Raw genomic sequence first — 11,010 nt, forward strand, 5'->3', positions numbered from 1 at the left:
TTTTTTTTTTTTAATTTTTATTTTTTCTGAGACAGGGTCTTGCCCTGTTGCCGAAGCTGGAGTGCGATGGTGCAATCATAGCTCACTGCAGCCTCAGCTTCCCGAGTAACTGGGACTCCAGGCGCGCGCCACCACGCCCGGCTAATTTTTAAATTTTTATTTTTTGTAGAGACGGGTGTCTCACTATATTGCCCAGGCTGGTCCCCAACCCCTGGGCTCAAGTGATCCTACCCCCTCGGGCTTCCAAAGTACTGGGATCACAGGCGTGAGCCACCGAACCTGGCTAGGGAATTCTTCTGCAGCCGAACAGCAGCGGCAAAGGCTAAGGGTCCTAGAAAGGAACGGGAAACCGTCACCTGCCCAGGTGGGACGCGAGGCACGGAACCCAGCGCAGGAGGCCGCTGGGTCACAGAGGTTTCCTGTCTGCTTCCCGCCGTCACTGCCGGCCGCCTCCCACCTTCTCCCGGCCCCCTGCACCCCAGCCCAGCCCAGCCCACCTCCCCCTGGCGGGGACACGGTTTTCTTTCCGGGGCGCCTCGCAGCTCCTGCAGTCCCTCCCTCTTCCCCACCCCCACCCCCATCCTTTGGGCAGGAGTCACAACAATTTCTTGCCCCAGTTTGGCCGCTCCGGCTCTGTGCCACACCCTCCAACGGGGCTGGATGCCCAGGGTCTGCTGCCTCCATGGGATCTGGCTGGGCTCGAAGTCGGGGCTCAGCAAAGGTATTTCGTGTGAATGAGGAATCCACAGGTCAGACCTGCTTCCACGGCCCTGAGTCGGGGCGGGTGCCAGGGCCAGTCACCCTGACACTCAGGAGGTGCCGGCCTGGGAGCGTCCGCGGGTGGGCCTCTGACGCAGAGAAGGACCCAGATCCAGCTACCGTCGGGGGCCTCCTGCTGCGCCTCGCCTTTGGGGCAGGCCTGAGGGCAACGCTTACTGCGGAGCAGCTGCGTTCTGCAGTGTAGTCCCGACACTGAAGGCTCCTGGTCCTGGACTCTGCTTTAACCTAGAAATCCACTAACGTAACACTGGCTCGTCGCCCGGCTAGCTCAGTCGGTAGAGCATGAGACTCTTAATCTCAGGGTCGTGGGTTCGAGCCCCACGTTGGGCGATACCCTTTTACTGCGAGCCTCACCCGCAAGGATAGCACCCCTTCAACTCCCTTGTCCAAGTGTGCTCTCACCATTGCTCCATCTGTAAGGGCGCACCCTTCTATAGAAGTACCTTTCCTTGCTGAGAATTAAAAAGAAAATTTTAGATTTTCGTGCTATTTCTTTTGCGGCACCGAAACTTTGTATGTAACAAACTCCTGACCTCAAGCGATTCGCCCACCTCCGTCTCCTGAAGTGTTGGGATTACAAGTGTGAGCCACCGTGCCGGGCCTACAACCGGCAATTCTTGATCCTTCACACCGACTCTCACTGTCCTCCAAGATTTTTCCTCTTTACCTAGAGGGTCTCCAGGACTCGATCCCCAATCCCTTGCGAGCCCTGCAGGGAAACTGGAGGGCACTGGCTTCCCCACCTTTACTCCCCACAGTTGCTCCTCAGGACCGCAGGAACGGAAGGGACCAAGCCCCTAACCTAGAATGTTAGTGACTTTAGAAGGAAAAAACTTTGGGCTTATTCAGGACTAGAACCTGAGATCTCTTACCCCTTATGTGAAAAGCATGCCTGAATCAGGCTTGATGGCACATTCCTATAATCCCAGAACTTGGGTAGTCTGAGAAGGGAGGATTACTTGAGCCCAGGAGTTCAAGACCAGCCTGGGCAACAAAGAGGGACCCCATCTCTACTATTGCTACTGCTACTACAAAAAATAAATTGCCAAGTATTGTGGCTCAGCCTGTAGTCTCAGCTACCTGAGAGGCTGAAGTGGAAGGACTGCTCGAGCCCAGAAGGTCGAGGCTACAGTAAGCTGTGACTGCATCACTGCACTCCAGCCTGGGTGACAGAGTGAGACTCTATCTCAAAATTTCAGAAAAAGCAAAAAAGAAAAGCAGGCCTACTGATCGGTGCCTCTTTCTTTCTTTTCCTTCCTTCCTTCCTTCCTTCCTTCCTTCCTTTCTTTCTTGAAACGCAGTCTCGTTCTTGTCACCCAGGCTGGAGTGCAATGGCATGATCTTGCTTCACTGCAACCTCTGCCTCCTGGGTTCAAGCAATTCTCCTGCCTCAGCCTCCCAAGTAGCTGGGATTACAGGCGCCTGCCACCATGCCTGCCTAATTTTTGTATTTTTAGTGGAGACGGGGTTTCACCATGTTGGCCAGGCTGGTCTCGAACTCCTGATCTCAGACGATCCACCCGCCTCGGCCTCCCAAAGGGCTGGGATTACAGCCGTGAGCCACTGTGCCCGGCCCAGTGCCACTTTCCTCAGTGGGCTCCAAGTGACCTGACAGCTTGACCTATCTCAGAAGGCCAGGTCTAGATTTTGAGTGGTGTTCCTTGCAGCAGCGTTAAGGAGCACACCCGAGGAGTTGTGCCAATGTATTTTTCATTATAAACTATTCTAAATAGGCCGAGTGAGGTGGCTCACACCTGTAATCCCAGCACTTTGGGAGACCGAGGCAGGCAGATCACCTGGAGGTCGAGAGTTTGCGACCAACCTGACCAACACGGAGAAACCGCATCTGTACTAAAAATACAAAATTAGCCGGGCGTGGTGGTGCATGCCTGTAATCCCAGCTGCTTGGGAGGTGAAGGCAGGAAAGTCGCTTCAACCCAGGAGGCGGAGGTTGTGGTGAGCCGAGAAGGTGCTATTGCACTCCAGCCTGGGCAACAAGAGCGAAACTCCATCTCAAAAAAAAAAAAAAAAAAAAAAAACTATTCTGATAAACCGGCCGGGCGCGGTGGCTCTCGCCTGTAATCCCAGCACTTTAGGAGGCAGAGGCAGGCAGATCACCTGAGGCCAGGAGTTTGAGACCAGCCTGGCCAACATGGTGCAACCCCATCTCTACTAAAAACATACAAAAATTAGCCAGCCGTGGTGGCGCGTTCCTGCAATCACAGCTACTCAAGGGAGGCTGAGCAGGAGACTTCCTTGAACCCGGGAGGCAGAGGTTGCAGTGAGCGGATATCACATCACCACACTCCAGCCTGCGTGACAGAGCGAGACTCATCTCATTCAGTAAATCAATCAGTCAATAAACCTCACTGCCCCAGGAATGCCGACACCAAGTCAAGCAGCCCTTCTCTTCCCTGCCGTACGCTTCCCTGACCTGCTGGGGTTGGGAGGGCACATTCTATGGCAGGTTGACTGGGTTTCCATGTTTCCATCCCAGCTCCTCAATTTTGTCTGAAAATGCAATAATAAGAGTATAGTAGTGAAGATTAAATGAGTTTAGATAAGTAAAGAGCTTACAAGAGTGTTAGGCATGGTGAGCCTAATAAGCATTAGCTACGTCTACTGCTAATGTTGAACATCCTAATCTCTGCCCCCTGGGTCACCATCAGCAGCCTCACAGCTCTGCAAGCAGGTACCAGCAGCACCACGCTGGCCGTACAAGCAGAGATCCAGTGAAATCTTGTATGCACCCAGAGGGTCCGGGTGGAGGGAGGTTGGGTAACTCAGGAGACCACAGCTGCTCCCTCCGGCTGCACTGGGCACTTCTGGGAGGATCCGGCACCCACTTCCCTGGGCTGGAGGCCTCTAATCAGAGAGGAAGGCAGGAAAGCCAGACACTGGGACTCTCAAACTAGTGAACATTGGGATCTCTATCCCCCTCTACTTGATGGGACCTGAGTCAAACTCTCCCTGACATGACCGCCTGGGGATCAGCATCTGGGCAGTGTTGCTGGACAAGGGTGGAGCCAGGCATAAGGACGATGGGAGATAAGCAGAGAAAGGTTTTGTAGGTGGCTCCTTGTCCAGGCTATGATTGTTGCTTAGGGTACAAGAGAGTCCAATCCTGTACAAGCTCAGGTTCTCAGACTTTCTTCTGTTTTAATGAGGACAGCCCTGTTGGGATCCCAGAAAAGGAAAACCCTAGTGGGGGTCTTCCCCAGGGCCTCTGCTAACAAGGAGCGAGGAACTACTGTTCTCCTGGTCCTCCAGGTAGGAACCGCATCCATGGGGCAGGAGCCAGGATGGCTTTCTGGAATAAGCAGGAGAGGGCATAACCAGACATTGGTCACTTTAAATCTTCTGCTTGAGTGTCTTCTTTCACCAAGTCTTGCATTGCCAGGGGCAGAAAGCTGGGAGAAAAAGATGTACCTTCATGGTACATCAAAAGGCACGCCCAACGTGGGGCTCGAACCCACGACCCTGAGATTAAGAGTCTCATGCTCTACCGACTGAGCTAGCCGGGCTTTCTTATAGGCGCTTTTCCATATCTACAAATGGGTCGGGTGGCCTAAGGGTGGTGGAAACAAAGGGAGGTAATGAATCACCCCGGGAAACCAGGGCGCGCTTGGGGTCCCCCACAACAGGCTCAGTTCGCCACCGACGTCCCCGCTAGTGCAGGATTTCCCTCACCACCCCGCGATCTCCCATAAATGGAGGTGACCTGCCAGAGTCTCCTTCGTCACCGCGCCGGCATATATCTGTGTTCTCCCAATCCGTGCCCTCCGCTGAAAAGGCCTTCTTTCAGAAAGAGAAAAAACATTCTCAGACTGCGACTGCACGCGCTTAAAGAGTCAATGACAACCTTGGCAACCTTTTTTTTTTTTTTTTTTTTTTGAGGCCACTTGAGTTACAGGGACAGGAGAGTTCTGCTGTGTATGGGCCATCCTTGCAGCTGCAGACAGAAAGCCCAAAGCTCACTGGGACTCACAGAAGCCCTCGCAGGTACTGCTCCGCACTGTAACCTACTGTGGCGTGCATCTAGTTGTTCCCTTTCCATTACCGTGTGCTTCTATATCTAGAACTATTTGGTTCTTTTTTCAATCTAGAAGGTTGGAGGTCCTGATGTCAAAGATATTTTCTTTATTGCCTTTCATTTCTTTAGACACAGTAGGGATAGTTGTATTATAAGTCGGATACACTTTGCATCTGAAATATTTGCAATATTGTTTCTGTTCCTGTTAATGAGTTGTTGCTCCTGGTACCTTCTTTCCTTGTTAATTTTTAGGGTGCAATGTCCATTTTCCTTGCAAATTTCTTTGTGTAGGAAATTCTGTGAGATCTGGAATACAAATGTATTTGTCCACACGCACACAAAATTATTGTTTGCTTCCGCAGGGGCTCAAGGGCATAACCCTTGGTCACTTTAAATCTGCTTGAGTTTCTTTCCACTTGGTCCTCAAGCGCTCAAAATTGGATTAGTCACGACTCTTGGTTCCCGGCATGTTCTCAAACCCAGCATCCCAAACAAAAAGGAAGACTCTGCCAATAGATTCTGTCCTCAGAGTAGATGTGAGGAGGCCCCAGTCCTGGTGGGCGCTGGGACTCAGGACGCAGATACCCGGGTTCCTGGGTTCAGTCTGCAACCCTTCCAGAACTAGGATAGGGGAGCAGAGGAGCCCCAGAAGGCTACACGCAGGTGAGGAGTGTCGGGATGTGGGGAGGGAGAGGACTCTAGACCCCAGATACAAACGCCCATAGCCCATCTCCTCTGCTCAAGTGCCCGGCTTTCTTTCCTTAAGGCTCTAGCCGCCGGAGCCAGGGACAGTGGGTGGGAATCCCAGTGTTGACCTTTTAAGGTGTCTGACAGTGAAGACTCGGCTCTTACTGTATATAGGGAGGACTTATCTCTTCTTCAGTGCCTCGAGTGAGTTCCTACTGACAAAAGTAGCTCATAAATAAAAATAATAATAAAAGCAGAAAACAAAAATAGCAAAATATCAAACAAAAATATCAGGGAATAGGGCTCTGGCGACACTGGTGAGAAAACTCCAAATAAATTTTAAATGTGGCAGTGGGTGGTGTCAGACAGCTTTAGATCTTTGTACAAATTAACTTCGAAGTCTGAGCGCGGTGGCTGACGCCTGTAATCCTAGCACTTTGGGAGGCCGAGGCGGGCTGATCACCTGAAGTAAGGAGTTGGAGACCAGCCTGGCCAACATGGCGAAACCCTGTCTCTACTAAAAAAAAGTACAAAAATTAGCCAGGCATGGTGGCACGTGCCTGTAGTCCCAGCTACCTGGGAGACTGAGGCAGGAGAATTGCTTGAACCCAGGAGGCAGAGGTTGCGGTGAGGTGAGATAGCACCACTGCACTCTAGCCGGGGCGACAGAGACTCTGTCTCAAAACAAACTAACTAACTTCGAAGGACTCGGGCTGCGCTGACCTGTCAGAATTGTCTCGATCTCTGATTTTCATCGAAAGTAGGAAAGGGTAGAAACCGATATTTTGGACCAAAAATCGGGCTCGTCCGGGATTTGAACCCGGGACCTCTCGCACCCTAAGCGAGAATCATACCCCTAGACCAACGAGCCACACACCTTGCTTCCTCCGGCTTGTCTTTGTGGCCTTCGTGGAGTCCTCGTGGCCAGAGGTGAGGACCCAGCAGAGCAGAGCTAGGAGGAGACTCCGATTTCCTGAAGTCTGGAAGAGACAAGTTCAAGCGCGGGCGGGCGCGGAGGGAGCCCTGAGCCCCCGCTTCTCCCTGCGCCGCACAAAATGGGGAGCATCCCCTGTGCCCCCACAATCCAGGGCCCCCCGGGCCCTCGCCCGCCTCCGCCTCTCAGCCCTGGGCTGGCGATCCGCGCGTCACGCCGCGTCGCGTAGTGAGGAGCTCCAGCTCCGGAGGGACATGGGAACCTCTCAAGAGCTGGCCGCGGCTGCGCTGAGGGTCCGCGAACCGCAACCACTGGACGGCCGCCTTGGAAACGCTGCAGCCCGGCGGCGTGGTGCAGATGGGTGGTCAGTAAAGGCCTCGCGAGTGCCCCAGGAACCAGCCACCAGGCCCCCTACCTCGACGCGCCCCACGCTTCTCCCGCTCCGGTCCTCCCTTCTCCCCCAGGGAAGCCAAAACCCAGAAGGCGAGCTTCCCACGTGGAACCTCACTTCAAGAGGCTGACACTGAGCGTCGCTTCGCTCCACCAGACCCGCGGCGCCCGCCGGAGTCAGCGATGTACCTCCTTCCCTTTCACTGGGGGAACTGGCGGAACCTCCGGTCACCAGGACGTGGGGAAGCAGAGGCCCCTTGGGGCAGCAGAGGCCGCGTCCAGGTGTCGGTTCCGGGGCACCTTTTACTGTCACTCTGCCCTTCTCTGTGTCCAAATTTCACCCGGAGCCCGAGAATTCGGCAGGTCTGGACTGAAAACGTCTCCCCATCCCCTCCGGATCCAAGCCTCGAATTTCCTGGCTCAGCGGGAAGGCCTCGGGGTCTGGGCGTGGAGACGGGGCCCGAGACCCCCACCCCGCCAGGGCCCACTAAAGTGCTGCCAGCTGAGCCCCGGCCTTCGCCCCTCCTTCGTCTCTCCCTCATTCTCCTCCCTCTGGCACCCCGCCACATACATTACTCCCCGCAATACCATGCAATTTTAAGCTAGGGTAGGGCTCACCTGAGACTGGAGCCGCCATACCGTCGAACTCTACGAAAAATTTATGCCCGTAAATAAACAAGTCCGGCGCATTCTTCCTTATTCTAAACAACCTCTTCCTGCTGCACGGGGTCGTCTCCTTTAACCACGGTTACCGCAGTTGGCAGTGCTGGATCCCATTTCAGGGTGATAGGACCGACCGCGAGGCGAACGATTCAGGCCCGTCCGTCTGCGTCCCGGGACCCCGGGAGGTCTCCACTGAGGCCCTGCCAACAGCAGCCTCCCTCCGCCTTCCTAGTCTCCTGTCCTTGCTGAAAATGCGAAAAGGGAAAAAAGAGAAGGAAAAGGGGGCTCGTCCGGGATTTGAACCCGGGACCTCTCGCACCCAAAGCGAGAATCATACCCCTAGACCAACGAGCCGCCGCTTCCTCTTCTTTTGTTGTTGTTGTTGTTGTTTTTTGACACGTCCTTCCGCCCCTGACGCAGAGCGAGACTCTCTCCATCGCCCCGATAGCTCAGTCCTTAGCGCGCGCACCTGCGAATCTGGGACTTTGGGTTCGCGGCCACCCTCCGATTTGCGAGGCAGGCTTTACTGCTGCTGGATAAACCAACCAGGTTATCCGTTGAGGTTATGAGCTGGTGGTTTCAATGTCGTGCTGATATGAAATGTAAGTGCATTTGCCTATTACTAAGGTAAAAGGATTTCCAGGCAGGATAGTGATGTCAGAAATCACAAAGGAAATACACAGATTTTACCCAAGTTTTTAAAACGGCAAATGACAATCCAAACAAAATACAATCTGAATGACAAATCAAGGGCTTATTACTGGCCTTCATAGTTTTTTTTTTTTTTTTTTTTTTTTTTTTTGAGACACAGTTTCGCTCTTGTTGCCCAGGCTGGAGTGCAGTGGCACAATCTCGGCTCACTGCAACCTCCGCCTCCTGGGTTTAAGCAATTTTCCTGCCTCAGCCTCCCGAGTAGCTGGAACTACAGGCTTGAGCCACCACACCCAGCTGATTTTTGTATTTTTAGTAGAGACGGGGGTCTCACCACCTTGGCCAGGCTGGTTTTGAACTCCTGACCTCAAGTGATCCACCCACCTAGGCCTCCCAAAGTGCTGGGATTACAGGTGTGAGTTTGAGACCAGCCTGGGCAACACAGTGAGACCTCGTTCCTACAAAAAATAAAAATAAAAAAATTAGTTGACAAGACATGGCGGATCACTATTGTAATCCCAGCACTTTGGGAGGCCGAGGTGGGCAGATAACCTGAGGTCAGGAGTTCGAGAGCAGCCTGGCCAATATGGTGAAACCCCATCTCTACAAAAATATGAAAATCAGCCAGGCCTGGTGGCAAACAGCTGTAATCCCAGCTACTCAGGAGACTGAGGCAGGAGAATTGCTTGAACCTGAGAGGTGGAGGTTGCAGTGAGCCAAGATCATGCCAGTGCATTCCAGCCTAGGCGACAGAGCAAAATTCCATCTCAAAAAAAAAAGTTAGTTGAGTGTGGTGGCAATCACCCATAGTCCCAGCTACTCAGGAGGCTGAAGTAGGAGGATCTCTTGAGCCCTGGAGGTGGAGGCTTGCAGTAAGCCATGTTCATGCCACTGTCCTCCAGCGTGGGTAACAAACCCTGTCTCAAAATAATAATAATAATAATAATAATAATAATAATAATAATAATAATAATTTGGATCTTGGATAGAGGCATACACAAAGGGAAGATGGTATGAAGGCCCAGGGAGAAGACGGCTGTCCCCAAGCCAAGGAAGGAGGCCTCAGCACCAACCAACCCTGCCCATACTTAGTCTCAGACTCCAGCCTCCAGAATAGTGAGAAAATAAATTTCTGTTATTTCATCCACTCAGCCTATGGTACTGTTATGGCGACCCTAGCAAATTAATATAGTATTATTCAATAATACTAAATATTATTCGGTCATAATTAGGAATGAATTATTGACATATGCAACAAGGATGAACCTTGAATACATTAATGTTAAGTGAGAGAAGCCAGACATGAAAGACCGCTACTGTATAATTCCATTTATATCATATGTAGAGAACAGGCAAATGCGTGGAGACAGAAAGCATACTAGTGGTTGCCAGAAGATGGGAGGAGGGAGGAACAGGGAGGACTGCTAATGGGTACTGCATCTGTTTTGGGATGATGAAAACATTCTAGAACTAGATAGTAGTGACTGTTGCACAATCTCATGAATATATAAAAACCACTCAATTATACACTTTAGTGAATTTTATGGTATGTGTAGCATATCTCAATTATCAATATACTGAGTCAAAGCATATGCCAAAATTGGAGAATTCAGACATATAGCTATTCCCCACTGGCTTCTGTGGTAAGGCTATGAGATAAACTAGGCCTAGAATGGAATTGATGCAGCGGGTAGTTCAGAAAGTCGGGAAAGAAACTTTGCTAGTGAGGTGAGTGGTTTTTCATGTTTATTGGCCATCTGTGCGTGTCTCTGTGTGTGTGTGTGTGTGTGTGTGTGTGTGTTTGCTTTCCTTTTTCTGTGAATTACCTGTTGGTGTGCAAAGACAGCTGTTTACATGGTTCTCTAGCCAGACTTTCCAGGGCACTTCCTGGCTGTGTGAACTTGAACTAATTCCTTAACCTTTCCAGGGCTCCAGTTGTGTCATCTGTAGACATGAAGATAATGGTGTACTCCTCGTGCATCTGCTGAAAACAACATGAGGCTGGGCGCAATGGCTTACGCCTGTAATCCCAGCACTTTGGGAGGCTGAGGCAGGCGGATCACCTGAGGTCAGGAGTTTGACACCACCCTGACCAAAACAGAGAAACCCCGTCTCTACTAAAAATACAAAAATTACAGGCATGGTGGCACACGCCTGTAATCCCAGCTACTCGGGAGGCTGAGGCAGGAGAATCTCTTGAACCCAGGAGGCAGAGGTTGCGGTGAGCCAAGATCATCCCATTGCACTCCAGCCCGGGCAAAAAGAGCAAAACTCCGTCTCAAAAAAAGAAAGAAAGAAAACAGCATGAGTTAGTTCATGGAAACCAGCAGAGTCCAGTCCCTATTCAGTAACTGATGAGAATGAGCAGTTGGAATCTGTTCTCAGTTTCCTTTTTTTTTCTTTCTTTCTTTTTTTTTAGACAGGGTCTCACCCTGTCAGACTGAAGGGCAGTGGCGCAGTCTGGGCTCGCTGTAACCTCCATCTCCCGGGTTCAAGCGATTCTCGTGCCTCAGCTTCCTGAGTAGCTGGGACTACAGGCACGCGCCACCATACCGGGCTGATTTTTGTATTTTTAGTAGAGACAGCGGTCTGGCATGTTGGCCAGGCTGGTTTCGAATTCCTGGCTTCAAGTGATCACCCGCCTTGGCCTCCCAAAGTGCTGGGAATACCGGCGGGAGGTACCGCGCCCAGCCTCCTTCGCTTTTCTGTGACTTCCAGAGCAGACAATACATAAGACCCCGGAAGAGATGGCTGCAGGTGAGTAGACAGGGTTCTCTTTGGCTTCCTTTGAGTCTGAAGGAAGTCACTGAAGCAGCGGGCCCAGCTGCCTTTTACGCCTCACGCCAGCCTCCAGACACAGCCATTGCACCAT

General features: G+C 51.9%; 4 non-coding genes across 4 annotated transcripts; 1 reads left to right on the plus strand and 3 right to left on the minus strand.

Annotated features, from left to right (window-relative positions):
• Window positions 1-1,037: 1,037 nt before the first annotated feature.
• On the plus strand, window positions 1,038-1,110 carry TRNAK-CUU (transfer RNA lysine (anticodon CUU)). Its single transcript has one exon. It is a non-coding gene; the product is annotated as a tRNA-Lys (tRNA).
• Window positions 1,111-4,231: 3,121 nt separating this feature from the next.
• TRNAK-CUU (transfer RNA lysine (anticodon CUU)) lies at window positions 4,232-4,304 on the minus strand. Its single transcript has one exon. It is a non-coding gene; the product is annotated as a tRNA-Lys (tRNA).
• A 1,995-nt stretch (window positions 4,305-6,299) lies between these two features.
• On the minus strand, window positions 6,300-6,371 carry TRNAP-AGG (transfer RNA proline (anticodon AGG)). Its single transcript has one exon. It is a non-coding gene; the product is annotated as a tRNA-Pro (tRNA).
• A 1,398-nt stretch (window positions 6,372-7,769) lies between these two features.
• Window positions 7,770-7,841, minus strand: TRNAP-UGG (transfer RNA proline (anticodon UGG)). Its single transcript has one exon. It is a non-coding gene; the product is annotated as a tRNA-Pro (tRNA).
• Window positions 7,842-11,010: the final 3,169 nt, after the last annotated feature.

The sequence above is a fragment of the Gorilla gorilla genome, chromosome 18, assembly GCF_029281585.2.
Source record: "Gorilla gorilla gorilla isolate KB3781 chromosome 18, NHGRI_mGorGor1-v2.1_pri, whole genome shotgun sequence".
In the NCBI taxonomy this organism is placed as follows: domain Eukaryota; kingdom Metazoa; phylum Chordata; class Mammalia; order Primates; family Hominidae; genus Gorilla; species Gorilla gorilla.